The sequence below is a fragment of the Cebus imitator genome, unplaced genomic scaffold, assembly GCF_001604975.1.
Source record: "Cebus imitator isolate Cc_AM_T3 unplaced genomic scaffold, Cebus_imitator-1.0 Scaffold598, whole genome shotgun sequence".
Taxonomy (NCBI): domain Eukaryota; kingdom Metazoa; phylum Chordata; class Mammalia; order Primates; family Cebidae; genus Cebus; species Cebus imitator.
The window spans coordinates 267300-287319 of NW_016107913.1; the positions used below are offsets into that span (position 1 = coordinate 267300).

At 41.8% G+C, this 20020-nt stretch overlaps 1 protein-coding gene, 1 non-coding gene and 1 pseudogene across 3 annotated transcripts in view; all 3 read right to left on the reverse strand.

The window, feature by feature from the left end:
• The window catches only part of LOC108294688 (zinc finger protein 679-like), a 194906-nt gene that overhangs the window by 71281 nt on the left and 103605 nt on the right, over positions 1–20020 (reverse strand). The window lies entirely within an intron of this gene.
• Positions 7–2565, reverse strand: LOC108294689 (annotated as a pseudogene).
• LOC119469204 lies at positions 10358–10456 on the reverse strand. The gene has a single exon (XR_005198021.1). It is a non-coding gene; the product is annotated as a small nucleolar RNA U13 (small nucleolar RNA).

Genomic DNA, 20020 nt, shown 5'->3' on the forward strand with positions numbered 1-20020 from the left:
GGCTTTCCCACTCAGACTGGAAACCAGACAGAACTGCCATCTCGCTTTATCAGTTATCATTGTGTGTTGACATTAACACTGAGGAGAGTGATGCAAATGATAGATATAAATATATGTACATACATATGCATACATAAAGTATATACTTATATGCATACACAGTTTACATTTCCCAGCCAGTGTTCAAAGAAAACTAGAATAAAAGAGAAATGATGTTCCATTTTGTCTTAGAAAAGTAAACATTTTACATACAAATGCATGTATATATCTACATATATAAACATGTAATGCCTACATGAATATTAACATACTGACATACACGTGTACACATGGAGGTATTTATGTGTATGTATATATATACATTTACTTCACCACCTACTCCATCAGTTTGATTTTTGAGACGGTAATTCAAGTTTCATCTTTGTTCTGGGCTTTGTTTCCATCTCTACTGTGTTTCTCTCAACTGTCAAGTCACGTTTTATCAACATGTTAGAGTGGGGCAAGCCAACACAAGATGGAAATGCCAATCTCAGGAGGTTAAAATTACTGTGCAGGTTGGGATTTGAGAGTTGCTGATTTCCTTTCCCTTTCCCCCAGCAGTGTGAATCATGAGAGTGAGCTGTGGGGAGGCATAGCGAGGCCCTCCCTCTTACTCATAGGGAGGCAAACCAAATAGCTCGGGCTGGAAGTCCTGCATGGAATTCAGCACCAGGGTGGCCTTTGTCATCAGGTCTCAGCTAAAGTTTCCATCTGGAACCATGACCACCTGTATCCCAGCTGCCCAGGCCACCTCCATTCCACCCCATTGGGAGCACCTTCAAAGACAAGACACTTCTCCATAGGAGAAGGGGGAGAGAACATCTTGACACAAGCTAGGAAGATGTCGGGATCTGGCTTGCCATGCTGCACTTCAGGGTCCTCTCTGAGCGTGACATAAGAAAACAAGCTGAAGAACTCCTTGTGTCCACCCGTCCTCACCTCAAACAATGCAGAACTCCAAGCTGGTGGCCAGGACAAAGGGAATGCCGTGTTTCCACAGATGGATGATGAGCTTCTCAGACCCTGGCATGAGCGCAGCCATGGGGGACACTTCCTTCAACATCGTTTGGTTTTCTTCCACCAGCTCCTCTTTGGACATTGAAAGCTGCAAGACGTCTATTATATTCTGTGCTGTCTCTAAAGCCTTCTTACCCATAACCAGGGACTTTATATCCCGGTTGTTATTTCTTGTCATAGCGATCACATATTTCTTGAAATACTACTGAATACAGCCGTTCAGTATCCAGAAGTCCATCCATGTCAAAGATGAGGTGGGTGACAGGCTGTGGCAGGGGTGCAGGTGGAGGCACCACTATGGTGCCACCTTCCGGGTCTGGGTCAGACTGTGCTCTTAATACCTGTACCAATTCTTCTCAAGTTCCCAAAATATCTTGACGTTCCTGAGCCTATTAGAAAGTGACATTCTTTACTAACCACAGGTAAGAAACCTTGCAAAGGAACATTTTAGTCAAGATACTAAGCCAGTCTTTCCAACAGGCTTTTTGTTGGCTCTAAAGTTGACCTCCATTCTTCAGTCTGGTCATGTCTGCAAATATGCTGGTCCAATCAAAGCCATGGTAAAATAACTAGTGTCTCTGATTGTGTCTTGTTACAAAACAAAACAGATCCTCACTGAACTTATGGAAATAACTGTTTCCATAAAATATGAATATCCACAAATAGTTGCCAAATTTTAGAGAACCCAGGTAGAGAGAAGGGTAAATTTTGGTCATAAAATACTTTACTCGGTCTTTGTAAGGACTGAGTTTTCCTCCAACAAAGAAGAGAAAAGGATGTCTGGTGACATAACTGGTGGCTATGGTTATGCTTGCTAAGATTTAGGTGCATGGGGCTTGGCTTTGGTTAGCTCCCTTGTTTTGCTTTCCCAAAAAGCAAACCTCCAGGTGATGAGCATCCTATTTATTCCTGTTAACTGCCAGGAGTTGCAGGATAATTGCTCAGAACTAGAATAGTGATCCAGATTTTTACAATACCCACCCCTTTTGTTCCTTCTTAGCTGTGGCTGGAGATTGCTGGTTGGTTCACAGGAATAAGCAGGGTTAGTCTAAAATGCAGGCAAAACTTAAAAACAACTAATGAGTCTAGAATGTAATTACAAATGTATGACAAGTTTTGAAACATAATTTCTCTTTCTCCAGTCCTCATTTCTGTTAAAAACAAATCATGATAGAACTGAGTTGTTTGCAAAATAGACTTTAGTCTTATAATTCACCCAATTATTTGCATAAAGTGCAGAAAGAATAATTATTTCTTTGATATTGGCTTTGATGGAACTGTTCCACAAGGAATATTAGGATAGGACTTTCTGAAGCCAGTCCCAGCCATGGTTTGTACCCTCACATACCTGTGAATTGGGTAAACTCCCCTCTTCCTGTGGTCCCAAGAGCATGTGCTTCCTGGGCCTGTCAGAAAGTGACACTCTTGAGTTCATGTCCTTTGCAGGGACATGGATGAAGTTTGAAATCAAAGCAAACTAACACAGGAACAGAAAACCAAACACCATATGCTCTGACTCTTAAGTGGGAGTTGAACAATGAGATCACATGGACACAGGGAAGGGAACATCACACACTGGGGCCTGTTGGAAAGTTGGGGGAAAGAGGAGGGAGAGCATTAGGACAAATACCTACCTAATGCATGTGAGGCTTAAAACCTAGATGATGGGTTAATGGGTGCAGCATGAGCAAAGACTTCATGACTAAAACACCAAAAGCAATAGCAATAAAAGCCAAAATAGACAAATGGGATCTAATTAAACTAAAGAGCTTCTGCACAGCAAAAGAAACTATCATTAGAGTCAACAGGCAACCTACACAATGGGAGAAAATTTTTGCATCTACTCATCTGACAAAGGATTAATATCCAGAATCTACAAGGAACTTAACGGATTTAAAAGAAAACAACCAACCCACCCCACCAAAAAGTAGGCAAAGGATATGAACAGACAATTCTCAAAAGGAGACATTTATGTAGCCAACAATCATATGAACAAAAGCTCATCATCACTGATCACTAGAGAAATGCAAATCAAAACCACAATGAGATACTGTCTCATGCCGGTTAGAATGGCGATCATTAAAAAGTCAGGAGACAGCAGATGCTGGAAAAGATGTGGAAAAAGAGGAATACTTTTACACTGTTGGTGGGAGTGTAAATTAGTTCAACCATTGTGCAAGACAGTGTGGTGATTCCTCAAGGATCTAGAAATAGAAATACCATTTGGCCCAGCAATCTCGTTACTGAGTATATACCTAAAGGACTATAAATCATTCTATTAAAAAGACACACACACACATATGTTTATTACGGCACTGTTCACAATAGCAAAGACTTGGAGCCAACCCAAATGCCCATCAATGAGAGACTGGATAAAGAAAATTTATATTTTAAAATGGATGTTAAGGCAAAATAAAATTAGAAGCACTCACTACAATTCACCCCTTGATGTCTCAGCATCATATTTAAAAATAAGGCAAGGCAATCAGAGTTAAGTTGTGGAGATCTACTGACTGTAAGGGGAAAGGCTGTTGTGGTGGTGATGTTTGGAGAGGCAGGGTGGGAGACTGTGGTGTCTGGAGGGTGGTAGTAGAAAAAGACGCTAAGGAGAGGATGGTTTTCTTCCCCAGAGAGGTCACCAGTTGACTAACATGGGGCTGATACCTCTTGGGGAAAGCAATAATCTTCACTAATTTTAATAACCCCTATCAGAGTTCCCTTTCATATGGAGGTATACCTTTGAGCAGAGAGCTAGAAATATACCAGGATTATGGGCTAAGGAGTCAGTGAGTTTAGGAAGAAGAGTGAAAAAATTGTGTCAATTTTATGCCTTAGGAGAGGCAATCAGTTTATGACAATTTTTGGTAATGGCCTAATAGTTTATAGTAAATGAGAAGATGGTGCTGTTTGTTGACTAGGGCATGAATGCTAAGATGACTACTGCCTGGTGTTTTGGCCAAGGGGGTTGTTCCTTGAGCCCCATCCTTTATTCAGGACACGTTGGCTAAGGGATGGAAAACAGAAACATTCTATTAAGCTCCATCATGCATGATGGTTGCAGTGCCATTCACATAGTCAAACTCCCATTATTGTTTACTCAGTTAATCCCGAGGGACTTCTCAGGTACTGAAGGTGTCTGGGAGGGAAGTGTCCTCCTCCAGCACCCTGACATCTGTCAATAAACTGAGGACCAGGGAGGCCAACCTCTCCCGCAGGTGACATATACCAGAGAGTCCAGGTTTGGTTTCATCCTGTCTTAGGTAGGCCTTGGTAGCTGTGTCAAGCTTGTGGGGTACTGTTTCCATGACCCAGGGCATAACAAGCAGCTGAGTACGAGGGTCACAGGTTCGAGGTCTGTGAAAGCCTCTTTCCAAGACAGCTCAGTAGATATCCAGTTATTTGTTGTTTATAACAAATATAAAAGGTAAAGCATGAGGCCAAAAGGGGAACTATCGCTCGTCGAAAGTCCTGGGGCAACTAATGGCCAAAATAAGTGTCCAGAGACTCCAGTAGGCATTACAAAATGTTGCCAATGTCCCTACAATGAAGGTTTTTTAAGGGCACATACAGAAGTGCTGATCGTTAATCAAGAAGCAAGATTTGTAAATGTTGCCACCAGAACCCCAAAATACAAAGAAAAATACTGGAGGACCCTGAAAGAAACCTGGCGGGATGGGGCCTCCCGGCATCCCATCATTGGGGGGAATGTTGCCAGGCACGGGGTCGGGGCAGCTGCTGCACTATAATCATGAAAGGCTTTTGCTTCACTTGAATGTTCACAAGTGTCTCTCCTTTCAGGAGCTGCACAGTAAAGGTCCCAAAATACACACCAGCACGAGTGCAAAAACCCAGGCGGTTCTCCCAACGTGATGTTTTTTCCCCATCGAATCTCGGATAAGAAGGTCTGTGCAGATTTCTGTGCTGCTACGTGCAGTAAATATTCATAGACGTATAAAGGTAACTTTTCCCGAGCCTGCCCGTCCATCCGAGGGCACCGCCGAGCCTTTGCCTTTGGCAAACATGGTTTGCCAGGAAGAGGACCCCAGCCTCAACGCCGCTCCGGCTCTCCTGAGCTCCCCCTCGCTCTCGGCCCCCTCCCTGGCGCTCGCTCACTCGCTCTCTCGCTCGCTGGGGCTCTCCTTGTCAGGCTCCCCTCCCTCCGCACCAGGTGCTGGCTCAGCGCTCTTTCCAGCTGTCAAAGCGTAAGCCCCGGCCACGGCCCCATCGCCCTGGGACTCCTCCTGCGCCGGCTCGGCCTGGCCTGTGGTGCCGCCGCCGCCTGCACGGCTGCCCGCTCTCCGCTTTCTCACGCGCCCGCCCCGCTCCGCCTGTGCCACGCTCTGTGCCTCCGGGGTGCCGGCTGGTCTCTGCTTTTTTTTTTTTTTTTCTACCATTCCCTGAAGACATTAGCAATGAGTTCATGTTAACTTAACATTCATGCCCTGTAGTTTTTCAGACCTTGCAAATACTGCGTACTCAGTTTCTAAACCCATGTGAGGGCTTACCTGTGACCACCAATTCTCCAGGGAGACCTTTTCCCTCCACTTAGAACCAGTGTGAAAGCAAATACTGTTCACTTTTCTCTTACTCTGTGGGATGGGTTTCTTTTTCTGCTTCCTTCTTTCCCTAAGGATAACCATTTTTTAGCTTTTTAGTTTTTTATTTTTATCGACAAACTTGCTATAAGTAGACCTCAGACCTTTTCTCTTTTTCCTTGCAGATGTGTAGATCTCATGACAAAAAACTTGAGGAAACCAAGCCCCTTGGGGCTTCCAACAGCTATAGTATGTTTTCATGTCAGTCCCTCCTTCAAAGATTTTCTTTAATTCTTCCAAAGCCTTAATATGTTTTAAAGGGCTTTTTTAAATAGATGGTACATCTGTAGTAATCTTTTGCAAGGCGTTTTTCAGTCTACGTAGTTCATCATATTGTCAAAAGCTACCTCCACACTTAATCTTACTTCTGTGCATTTTTTCTTTTTTTTTTTTTTTTGAGACAGAGTCTCACTTCGTCACCAGGCACTGCAACCTCTGCCTCCCAGGTTCAAGCAATTCTCCTGCCTCAGCCTCCCGAGTAGTTGGGACTACAGGCGTGCGCCACCACACCCAGCTAATTTTTTTGTATTTTTAGTAGAGACAGGGTTTCACCATGTTGGCCAGGATGGTCTCGATCTCTTCCTCGTGATCCGCCCGCCTCCGCCTCCCAAAGTGCTTGGATTACAGGCGTGAGCCACCACGCCCGGCCGTGTTTTCTTTTAATAACGCTTATCACTGGTGTGTGTACATGTGTGTCTCATGTTTCTTAGTTCTTATTAAGAATGTAAGCAGGGCGAGGTATGGTGACTCCTGCCTGTAATCCCAGCACTTTGGGAAGCTGATGTGGACAAATCACTTGAGACCAGGAGTTCAAGACCAGCCTGGTCAACATGGCGAAACACCACCTTTACTAAAAACAAAATTTAGTGGGGCATGGTGGTGCGCATCTCTTGTCTCAGCTACTCAGGAGGCTGAGGCTTGAGAACCACTTGAACCTGGGAGGCAGAGTGTGCAGTGAGCTAAGATTGCACCACTGCACTCCAGCCTGAGCAATGGAATGAGACTCTGTCTCAAAAGAAAAAAATGAATAAAGTAAGCAGAGGTCATTACCTTGACAGTCTTGTACCTATTTCCAAAAGTGTAGTAAAGCCCCTGACCGATAGTACAATTCAGGTGTATCTAGATAAAGATAGAAAATGATGCAAAAACACAAACAAACAAAAAACATTAGGATAAATCAGTGGGAGAAAGTAAGTCTACCTTACAAATCCAGGTGTAAATAGAGTGTTTGTTGCAGTACTCTGACAGCAGTAGTTCTGGTCATTGGGTTTGCTTGGAAGCAATGGAGGGAATAATCACTCATGTATCCTTAAAAATTTAGCAGATAAGGAAACACTAATAAATTAGGAAACATTGAAACATTTGTCGTGATGCTCTATTCGTTTGCTGAAAATGAGAAAATGAAAAATAAGCCAGACCCAATATTCTTAGACTGTCCTAACATCTACTGAGGTAGTAAAAGTTCCAACGGCCAGAGAGTGCAAGAAACTAAGGCAGTGTCATTTATTCCTCCATCAGTCTCTTTGGATTCACGTCCCCTATATACAGCTCAGGGTCTGACATAATAGTTGCTTAATTTAACAACTTAGTATGAATGAATATAATCAGAGAACTCCTAATTTCTTATTTCAAGCAAGACTTCCTATCCAAAGAATACAATTAACTTTTGGCTTCAGAGGAACTGCACCTTTCAAGCCCACACCAAAGCAGCACAGTAAGAAGGTAAGAAATCCTTAGAAAATAGAAAGAGCAAGGAGACCTCAGAGCTTGGTGACTACAAATCAGGTTCGAGAAAGTGGGGTACCCACTCTGCCTAAGTGTCTGAGGGAAGAGCTTTATGAGGATGGTAGAGATGAGGCAACAAGAGAGAGTTAACTTTCCTCTTTCAGTGCCAATGGGAAATTTAAGCACAAGTCTGAAAAACAATCATTTTCAAAGACAAAAATCAACTTTGGAGATGGATACAATGGCTTTTATTGTCACCTTCTTTTCTGGGCAATTAAATGTATTTTCACTTCTGGGAAGGAAGATTTATTTCCTTGCTGGAGACCCAGCCTGGTCAGGAGGAGGAAGCAATCCAGGAACAAGAAGACAGTGTAATAACAGTTTAGCTCAATAATGTTATCATGGTCCATGCATCTCAATGTAGCATGATTACTGATGACTAATCCTTTCCCAATGTCCTTCTACAACAATTGTTATGTAAATTGATGTTTGCATTTTTTGATAGTCTACCTAGAGGCTTAATGAGTTCAGTGTAACTCACCCTTCTCAGTGATCATCCAGAAGTAAAAAGAAAGAGGTCTGCCTTCATTTCACCAGAACATCCTATATAGCTATATAGATATAGGATGTTCCTCGCGAAATATCAATCAAGGTAAACAATTTTAGTGATAAATTTCAAATGTTTAAGTTGGAAGTGTTTTATTCATGGAATATTGATCTAGTGATATCAGCATCATGGCTCAGTACATCACTGTCAATGTGTAAAGATAATGTTAAAATCTAATGTTACTTGTCACACGAATAAGAATCTTGTTTTTTCATAAAAAATGAAGCTGATGAACTTTTATTAAGAAATGAGTTCATAACAGCAAATAGAACAAAATGACTTGAGTTTTTATATCTCCCAAAGAGGCTACATAATATTGAATCTCCGTCTTTTTTTCTGTCTTCACTATTATTTATTTGCTACTTCTCTCTTCAACATTCTTAGCACTTTATTCAAGGACTCCCAAGGCCTATCCTTACATTACTTCTGCCAAATTAAAATAACCGAAGCAAGTCACAAGGCCAGTGCAGATTCTAGAGTGGAATGTTAACATCACCTCTTGAAAGAAGCTGCCCAGTTAAAGGAGGGTGAGTACAGAGAATAAGAAAGGATTGCAGCTGTTTCTGCAGTCATTTTGCCCCAATATTCTTTTTTTTTTTTTTTTTTTTTAAAGACGAAGTTTCACCATGTTGGCCAGGCTGGTCTTGAACTCCCGACCTCAGGTGATTGGCTCGCCTTGGCTTCCCAGAGTGCTGGGATTACAGGCGTGAGCCACCGCGCCCGGCCCCCAATATTCTTTTGTATGTTTTCAGGTTGGGACATGTTAGTATAGTTCATATTCAAAAAATGTTTTAATTATATTTAAAACTGAGTATAAGAGGTTTAATTAAATTGACCATAGTCCAGAAATGATTAGATTCAGTGCTGGAATTTTTTTTTTTGAGACAGGGTCTCACTCTGTCAGCTGGGGTGCAGTGGCACAATCATGGCTTACTGCAGCTCTAACTCTTGGGTTCAAGCAGTCCTTTCCACCTCAGTTTCCCAAGTAGCTAGAACTACACTTATGTACTACCACATTCAGCTAATTTTTTTTTTTTAGTTTCTCTAGGGACAGGGTCTCACTATGTTGTCCAATCTGGTCTCAGACTCCTGGGCTCAAATAATCCTGCCTTGGCCTCTCAAAGTGAGTCCTGGGATATTTAAGAGCACCATTTAGAAAAAGGAAAGCTCATCCATTGTCCCATCATCCAATAATAGTCACATTGGTCACACATCCAAATCAGTAGTTACATTTTCACTTGATCTCTTCCACCCTGCATTTTTGCCTCTGGATCATTTGGTGGTTTGGTTTGGTTTGGTTTTTTTTGAGACGGAGTTTTACTCTTGTTGCCCAGGCTGGAGTGCAATGGTGCTCAGTGCATGCAACCTTCATCTCCCAGGTTCAAATGATTCTCCTGCCTCAGCCTCCCAGGTAGCTGGGATTACAGGCACCTGCCACCGTGCCCAGATAATTTTTTGTATTTTGCTTTTCTTTAGTAGACATGGGGTTTCACCATGTTGGTCAGGCTGGTCTCGAACTCCTGACCTCAGGAGATCCACCCACCTCGACCTCCAAAAGTGCTGGGATTACAGCTGTGAGCCACTATGCTGGCCCATTTATTTTAAAAATTATGTTTAAATAAGTTTTGTGCTATAAATGTTTATGTTCTAACTGGTGAATCACGAAGAAAGAAAAGGTGGTTTTTATCCTGAATCATGTGGCACAGGGTCATAGATATAGGCAATGCTTACTTAAATATATGATTTAATTTAATTCTTCATTTTATTTTTATTTCTTAACTCTTCATTTTAAAACAAAAGGTACATTTTGATAGGATTCTCCAAAAATGTTTTGGCTACAGAAGCACTGAGTCAAGGATCTAGGAGATGAATTCTGGCTCATCATTAATACACTTGGAAGGCTGGTATACTCAGAGATTTCTCTGACATTTTACAGTAACAGTTTCTAAGGTCACAACAATAAGAGCTACTTGACACCACCAGAAATTTGTCAGATAAACATCCAAAGAGAAACAAGAAAGAAAAATATACATTTTAGCCACCTAGAAATACAAGCCATTCCAATGATTTTACTTAAAGAAAAAGAAAAATTGACATTACCTTGTGGTGGGGCCATCTTAGAAAAAGCCTATTGCCTAAGGTACCACACACCCCTTTCTTTCTCCCACTTTTCCTCTTATCAACCAAAAAGACAGAAACTCAGAACCTCGGGTTCAGGTGGCTAAAACCAAACCAAAAATTTTAACTTTAAGTATTGAAGAAGTGCCAGGTCTAGCAAATATAATGCTAGCCATAGATTACTTATTTGTGAACAAACTTCTAAATACAGTGGGAAAGTAAAAGGTCATTAAATATGTCTTATATTCTATATATATTTTTTAATGTTAATGTGCCAATATACCAAGGTTTGAGGGAGGCATATCTCACACGAGCGTGAAGACCCTGTCATTGTACTTATGAACTACAAAAAAATCTATATGTTCACATAAATATATGACAAATAAACTGTGCATATATTTTTCATAATTTGATCTAATTGGGAATTCAAATTTTATGTACTAAATTATGTTCTAAAGAATTTGTATGCAAAAAGATTTAAAGGGCACTAATTGGCTTCTGTGCCCCTTGATAATGTCAGTTTTAATTCAATTTTAACATCTGTTAAAATGCACTAATTTACAAAAATTTATGGACTTGATCAATATTGGGACTTAAGTTATACCCTAGGATCTCACTAAATTTAAACAGTTTTTTCCTATAATCTTGAGGAGGCAACCAAACATAAATTTTGAAAAATGAGTATGCCTTACTTGTAGCCTTGCCTAAATTCCCTTTAGCAATATATCCATTGCTATAAAACAGCCTGTGTTGAACATAGATGCTCTGACACAATAAATAAATAAATACCTTCGGTGCTTATAATTTGGCTTGATAAAATGGCACCCTATGAGCCCCTAGCTGAACCAGGGCCTTCAATGATTAAAACTAATTATATAAAACCTAATTATTAAAAGGATGGTTATTGCCACTGCCTATCCATCTAACACCTCAATTTTTTTACTGTTCCCAAATNAAAAAAAAAAAAAAAAAAAAAAAGCATATGAAGGGTGTCTTATGACAAATTACTACAAGCCTAATGCTGTGTTCCCATCATGCATTAGGGCGCCCCCATACCCAACACCTAATATTAAAATTACTGGCTTACCCAATCAACAGTTGGAAAATCTTTTGTTCTTATAGAATTGGCTAAGCTGCTCTGTTTCGTGCCTATTTCCCTTTTTTTCTCTTTTTTTTTTTCGAGACAGAGTCTCACTCTGTTGCCAGGCTGGAGTGCAGTGGCGTGATCTTGGCTCACTGCAACCTCTACCTCCTGGGTTCAAGAGATGTTCCTGCCTCAGCCTCCTGAGTAGCTGGGACTACAGGCATGCACCACCCATGCAAAGCTAATTTTTGTATTTTTAGTAGAGATGGCGTTTCACCATGTTGGCCAGGATGGTCTTGATCTCTTGCCCTCATGATTCGCCTGCCTCAGCCTCCCAAAGTGCTGGGATTACAGGCATGAGACATTGTGCCCAGGCTGTTTAGTGCCTATTTTAACAGCTTCTCAGCTTCGGATTGCTTCCACCTCTAAAGGGACACAATATACCTTCCCAAGATACCCATGGGGGACCAAGACCACTTTGTCATCACACACAATTTTGCAGACAAGATCTTAATGACATTCACCTCCGGGAACACAGGAATAACACTATGACATTCTTCTCCAAGAATATTCACTTGATACATGCCTACTCATATTCATTACACTTTAGAGTTTTCTTACAGGCAACAAGAAACAAAAAAGGATTCTTCACTCATCTTCAATGCCTAATACTACTACTAGTGATAGTGATATTTTTAACATTTATTGGGAACATGTGACAGACAACATATGGGATAAAGTGTTTAATTTCTTCCACTTCACAAACGAATAAATAGGAAAAAGAGCAGGTAAGTTACCTACTCAATGTTCCAGTAATAACTGAGAGGTAAAACTAAGATACATAATATATGATGTTTAAGTTTTGAGCTAAGATGATGACATTTCCTACATTCACACTATTTCCCAAAAGCATTTATTTTCTAATGTTGAGTAAGGTGTGAGTTCTGAATAAAGGCGTCTCTAAATTAAAGATGCTTTTTGACTTACAACTGGATTATGTCCTGATAAAACTCTGTAGGTTGAGGAGCACACTGAATGAGTATTGCTTTCACATACTGTAAGCTGGGAACCATCTGTATTTATATTCATAACTTTACTCAAAGTTTGAGTTATCAGCTTTAAAGTTGGGATTCACTAGTACCTGTTTACATTCATAGTTTTTTTTCCCACTCCAATATGAATTCTCTGATGTAGAGTGAGCTTGGCACTCCAAATGAAGGACTTCCCTCATTCCTTATATACACAGGGTTTCTCATCAGCATGAATTATCTGATGTTGGGTAAGATGTGATTGTTGAAGAAAGGCTTCCCCCCATTCCTTATGTTTATAAGGTTTCTCAACACTACGAATTCTCTGATGGTGAACAAGGTGTGAACCGTGACTAAAGGTCTTCCCACAGTCCTTACTCTTAGAAGGTTTCTCACCAGTATGAGCTCTCTGATGCTGAGTAAATTCTGAGCCACAACTAAAGGCCTTCTCATAATTCTTACATTCATAAGGCTTCTCACCAGTATGAATTTTTAGATGATGAACAAGGTATGAAAGCTAAATAAGAGCCTTCCCACATTTCCTGCATTTATAGGGTTTCTCACCAAAATGGATTTTCTGACGCCAAGCAAGCTGTGAATCATGTCTAAAAGTCTTCCCACATTGTTTACATTCATAAGACTTTTCTCCTATATGAATTCTCTGATGTTGAACAAGATGAGAACCGTGACTACAGGTCTTCCCACAGTCCTTACACTCATAGCGTTTCTCAACAGTATGAGTTCTTTGATGCTGAGTAAGTTCTGAGCTACAACTAAAGGCCTTTTAACAATCCTTACATTCATATGGCCTTTCGCCAGTATGAATTCTTAGATGTCGAGTAAGGTGTGATAGCTGAATAAAGGCCTTCCCACAGTCTCTACATTCATAGGGTTTCTCCCCAGTATGAATTTTCTGACGTCTAATAAGTTGTGAACCATGGCCAAAGGCCTTCCCACAGTCTCTACATTCAAAGGGTTTATCTCCAGTATGAATTCTCTGTCAGGTAAGCTGTGATCCACAGCTAAAAGCCTTCCTACATTCCTTACATTCATAATGTCTTTTGTTAGAATAAATTCTCTGATGCAGCTCTTGAGAATTCCTATGTAGAGGCTTATGAATGCGTGTTGTTGCTAGATGCTGATTAAAAGCAGGCACTTCTTAATAGGTAATTTTCTCTCTCCTGAAATATTCCTCTTCAGTTCTCTGTTGTCTTTCAAATAGGTTTCTGAATCTTGATCCATCAAAAACATGGTTTTTAAATCTTTGCATTATACACCACAGAAATGATCCTTTTTAAAAAATGCTGTTTAGAAATAATTCCTTAGTGTCACACATGCACTGCAAATCTGAAAAACAAAAACATTATTTCCTGTTCCATGAAATATAACTTTCAGCTCTTCCTATCAGAGAGTTATGCCTGTTTCCCACTATGGTCACGTCAGTCAATTCTGTCAAGTGGAGCACAAGTTCCTAGAGGCCTTATGTGCCCCGCCCTCTCCCAAAACTTGCCTCTGCCATAGTAAGAGCCCAGAGCTCCCTTATGGAGGAGGAAAGACCAACAAATCAAAATTAACTCAACCCAGCCTGGCCCAGATCAGCAGAACTGCTCAGCTGATCCTACAATGGGGAAAGCAATAAATGTGGTTTATTTTTGAGATGAGGCCTGGTTATGCTGCCAAGACTATAGTGTAGTTGTGTGATCAGAGCTCACTGCAACCGCTACCTACTGGGCTGAAGCCATCTTTCTAACTCAGCCTCCCAAGTAGCTCAGACTACAAGAAGCTTGTCACCATGCCCAGCTAACTTTGTATTTTTTGTTGAGGCGGGGTTTTGCCATGTTGCCGAGGCTGGTCTCAAAATCCTGACCTCAAGCCATTTACCTGCCTTGGCCTCCCAAAATGCTAGGATTACAGGTATGTGCCACCACACCTGGCCTGGTCATTATTTTAAACTACTAGGTTTTGAGTTAGTTTACTATGTGGTCATAAAAATTGGTAAAATAGTTACGTCATTTTTGTTTCTTAAAAAAAGAATAAATTTTCCTTTTTTCAAAAGATAATTTTAGTTTTTTTTTTTAGAGATGGGGTCTTGCTCTGCCAAGGAAGCTACAGTACAGTGGTGTAATCATAGCTCACTACAGTCTCAAACTCCAGGACTCAACCAATTCTGCTGCCTCAGCCTCCCAAGTGAGAGGGACTACAGGGTTGCACCATCATGCCTGGCTTTTAAAATTTTTTTGTAGAGATAGTAACTTGCTAAGCTGCTCAGGCCGGTCTCAAACTCCTGGCCTCAACCAGTCCTCCTGCTTCAGCCTTCTTATTCACTGGGATTATACACACAAGCCACGGTGCCTGAAAATACTCCTTTAAATAGGCTGTCTCCAATGAGTAATACTGCAAGTTAGTTTCGATTTTTACTTTGTGATTCTATTTTTTGAAATCTGTAGTGTTGTTTTTAATTTGAGAATAGTGAAAAAATAAACATATTACTATCACCACTCTGACCCCCTCAAGTAAAAAGGCAAAATTTTACTAAATATTAAATATCAAAATAAAACACAGATATTTATGAAGTGTAGCAGAGCAAGTGCAGACAGACAGACGAATGGAATTGCGAAACAGCTCTGAAAGAGAAGTGTAAAGATAATTTATAGCAAAGAAACAGTCTAAACCAATAAATCTTAGAATACATTATTTAATAAAAGTTGTGGTGTAGGGCTTAAAATCTGGGAGAGAGGTGGTCAACTCATACCCAAGATACATTTGGAATGATCTTTTAGAAGTTATATATAAAACCAACCAATGTACAGGCAAACTAGAAAACAAGAGGATAAGTCTTTCTGGATGTTTTGGAGGTCAGATAACTTTTGTTATTTCTTTTTTCCTTTTTTTTCCCCCTTTTTTCTTCTTTTACTTTGCTCACCTTCAACTGTCTTGATTGAGTTATATAGGTTACTTTTCAAATAACAGAAATAGGATAAATTCTAAGGAATCTGTTTATATAAAAATTGGTACTCAAAAAACAAAACGATTTTAATAGAAACCGAAAGACAAACTTGGAACCACAATGACAATGCATATTTATGTTCTTTATATAAATGGTCATAAAAAGAAAAGCATAGAAACAAAAATGCATAAACATATGTAAAGAACAAAGGTAAAGCACAAGAGAACCATCCCCATACATTAAAGAAATATCTTCACTAGAAACAAAATTAAAGAAATGAGGGGTTTTGTTGTTGTTGTTGTTTTGTTTTGTTTTTTTAAGACTGAGTCTCAATTTGCTGCCCAGGCTGGAGTGCGGTGGTGTGATCTTGGCTCGCTGCAACCTCTATCTCCAGGGTTCAAGCGATTCTCCTGCCTCGGCCTCCTGAGTAGCTTGGATTACAGGCCTGGGCCACCAAGCCCGGCTAATTTTTGTATTTTTATTACAGACAGAGTTTCACTGTGTTAGCCAGCCTGGTCTCGAAATCCTAACCTCAGGTGATCCACCCATCTCATCTTACCAAAGTGCTGGGAGATTACAGGCATGAGCCACCGTGCCCATCCTGATTTTTAAACCAGGAATTTAAACCCTATTAAATTTAGCAGACAGTTTTAACGAAAAAAAGTCCCTGTTGTTCTGCATATAACCAGTGCTCTCCATTCCTCTGTGGGCCATCCTTACTTATCCTTTCTGCTCCAAATGACCTCAGCTGTCAGGTATCCATTAGCATGCAAGCCCTGTGGACTTGTATGCCTTTAAAGTTATCAAACTTAAAAAACTTTCAATACTTAAATTTATTTTAGTGCTATGTAGTTCAGATATATATGAAATATGCAGCTGGGTGCAGTGGCTCACACTTGCAATCCCAGCACTTTAAGAGGCTGATAGGGGAGGATAACTTGAGGTCAGGAGTTTGAGACCAGCTTAGCCAACATAGTAAGATGCCACTATGGCTCACTTAGAAAAAAAGCAAGAAATATGAATCCAACAAGAAAGAGTTGTTTCTATGAAGACTAAATAGAATGGTTTAACTGGAAACAAACCAGTCCCTTTTAAACAGCTGTGAAATTATTTGAAAGGAAGACAATAGTAAAGAACTTCTACAGCAAAAACAACTGTAGAAGGTCTCCCTTCAGACAGCTGTAGATATGTCTAAGTTCTCAGTTCCTTTCAAAGAAACTGAAACTGAGATTTATAGATGATGCACTGTCATGATTTGTGCAAAAACAATGAGGCAGATGTAAGTCAACTTAAATCCATACTCAAGTCCTTAGCCTAACATCAAAAGCTTGATAAATCAAAGTACAATTATCAAGATAAATGAAAACATTTATCATTTAACTTGATAACTGTATGTGTGCAGTGTTGGAGGCTTGCCCTCTGTGGACTTTGGGAAGAAGAGTTTATCCTGGCAGGGCTTCCCCAGCTCAGTGCACATCAGGCCATCAGGGAAAATGTGGGGAGTGAAGAGTCACTGGTGGGTTACGTGGGCAGCTCCCGTGACTCCTCTACCGTCAGGGCCATCCTCAGGAGATGAGGTAGCACCTCCTCTTCGCAGGATTGATGAATGAATGGTAAGTGAGCTGTGTTTGAAGGGACCGTGGTCTGTACTCTGGTGTGTGTGGGTGCTCAGCCAACTTCCTCACCTAAGGGTAAAAGTAACACCTTGGCTTAGTGACACCTCGGGACTCCTGCTGGTCACCCCACTGGCTGTTGTCTGCCCCACGTCCCTGTCGTTGTTTTGGCTGAACCATTCCCAGGAGGCAGACCCTGTACTTCCTCCACCTCTGTGTCCCACCTGAGCCCTACAATCTGCCCCTAAACAGGCACAGTGGGGGTGACTGGGGGGCTCTGATAGACTGAATGGTAACTTCCCCCCTTCCGCCAATTCCTGTGTTAAAGCCCTAATCCAGGATAGCTGATGGTATTTGGAGATGGGGCATTTGGGAGTTCCTCAGGGTTAGACGAGACCATAAGAGTGGGGCCATAATGTTGGGATTAGGGCCCTGGTAAGAAGCAGAGACGGGAGGGCTTGCTCTCCCCGACAGGAGGACAAAATGAGAAGGTGGCCGTCTGCAACCCAGGAAGAGAGCCCTCACCAGAACCTCACCACACTGGGACCCTAATCTTGGAACTCCGGTCCCCAGACTCTGTCAAATACATTTCTTTTTTTCTTTTTTTTTTTTTAAGACAGAGTTTCACCATGTTGGTCAGGCTGGTCTTGAACTCCCAACCTCAGGTGATCCACCCGCCTTGGCCTCCAAAGTGCTTGGATTACAGGCGTGAGCAACCACGCGCGGCCGAAAAATACATTTCTTTTCTTAATACATGCCTCATCCATCCCCCCCAGTCTATGACAGTTTATCCTAGCAGCCTTATGTGACTAGCACAAGGTCCATCATCTCAGGAATTTCCTTCCTAACTGGTATGTGAAAACTGCATCAGAGTGATGGGAAAGAATGAAAAAAGTCTCAGCCCTTTACGACGGTCAGCACACCTTCACCCCAAGTGCAGCGTATCACACGTGAACCAGAAGTGCTATGGGACACAGTGAAAGGGAATCTGCAAACACCGGTGATGTCATCATATCCATGCTCAGGGAAGCCGGGCGGCTCACTCACACCAGGTGCTGGGGGTGTGCTGAGGCTCTCAGTGAGCTTGGCCTCCCTCTTCACGGACCCAGGTCACTCTCTGGGAGCCAGTGCAGCTCGGGCACCCCGGGCACGTTTGCCTTGAGTCCCCTCCCTTCACCACTGGACAACAGATCCCTGAAGAAGGCATGGTATTCTGGGAACCTCCATCTGACAACGTGAGCAAGGCCAGCCCCCCGGTAGTGAACATGCTGTGCTTTCTGACAGCTGCCAGGATGGACTTGCTCCAGGTGGCTGCCCTTTTCTAGCTGCACTTTGATTCTAACTTCAGCATCCCATGATGTCTTTCAGGTCTAGGTGCCCTGGGCAGTGTTAGTGAGAATCACCTGCTTTGGGGGATCTGGGCCAGGCTGCCCCCTCCTGGCCAATCAGCTGATATCCGGCGAGACCTGCCAGAGTTGCTGTCACTGAGTCCCTGGCCATCACTGGATACTGACACTCAACAGTGGCTCCCACCCTAGCACATCCCTGTGAGGGAGCTGGTACGCTGGGTTACTGATTCTGAGTTATGATGTCATTGAGCATGCGTGGTCTCCACACCTGTGCCCTGTGAGCTCATTTTAGGCAAATGTATGCGGACAAAGGCGGAATTTACCCATGGTTCATTTTCCATCCTCATCTCAGTCCACCAAGGGATGAATGCCACCTCTCATGCTATGGTCCTTCCTCAGAATCTCCTTTGTCTTAGTTCATTCCAAAGATCATGTTGTACGAACATTTATCACGCATACAGTATTTGCATAAACTGTACGAGTGATTAAAAGATATTGTCTGCCATTAAACACAAACACCACAGAAATCTCAAAGGTGAAGATAGGATCATAAGACGCCTAATCAATGTCAGTGGATGATTAGTCAAAGTCAATTGCTTCATCCCCTTGCCCTTCATTAGCATAGATAGAAACTGACTGTAAACAGGCTTCACTCCTTCATAATGTGCCAAAATAAAACCCCAAAGCACACATCACACAAACCAAGTTAGACCACTGGGACCATCGTGTGTCATCTGAGCCAGCTGGGCCATGTCAACTCCTACCCCATCTCATGCTTTTCCCTGCATTGCTCAGGACTGGGAGCTTCTGTGTGAGCCAACATGCAGTGCCACAGATGCTCCATTCATAAGACCTCCTGCATTCATGTCCACTGCTTTTTTTTTTCTTAACTATGCAAATTTTATATTGATCTGTAAACACCCATGACGTCGTCACTTCCACACACAGGGAAGCCATGCACCTCGCTCACACCAGGTACTGCGGGTGTGCTGACACTCTCGGTCGGCTTGGCCTCCCTGCTCACGCACCCAGTTCACATAGAAAAATATAATAGAAACCACACAGAAAAAATATGATAAAAACCAATGTAGACAACACGTAGATGTGGGCCATGTTAACATTCTACTATTTGCTCATTTTTAAAATAAAAGCCTATTAAGACATTCACATAGCATGCTTTCACTCACTGAAATTGTACAATTTGTGTTTTACAAAGAATTTGCAACCATGACCACATTAAATATATTTATAGAATTTGTAGCTGTCACTGCATTAAGTCTACGTACAGAATTTGCAAGCATCACTTCAATAAACTTTAGAACATTTTTATCGCCTTGAAAAGAAACCCCTGGTCAGGGATAGTGGTTCACTCCTATAATCCCAGCACTTTTGAAGGATTCTCCTGCCTCAGCCTCCCGAGTAGCTGGGATTTCACGTCTGCCACCACACTCAGCTAATTTTTGTAGTTTTTAGTAGAGACAGGGTTTCACCATGTTGGCCCGGCTGGTCTTGAACTACTAACCTTGTGATCCACCAGCCTCAGCCCCCGCAAAGTGTTGGGATTATAGGCTTGAGCCACCTCACCTGGCTGAAAAAAATTATTATAAGCCAAGTGTGATAGCTCACACCTGTAACTGCAGCACTTTGGGAGGCCAAGGTGGGTGGATCACCTGAGGTCAGGAGTTCGAGACCAGCCTGACCAACATGGTGAAACCCTATCTCTACTGAGTACAAAAAATTAGCCAGGCATGGTGGCGCATGCCTGTAATCTCAGTTACTTAGGAGGCTGAAGCAGGAGAATCACTTGAGCCCAGGAGGTAGAGGTTGCAGTTAAACAAGATCATGCCATTGCACTCCAGCCTGGGCAAGAAGATTGAAACTCTATCTCAAAATGAGGG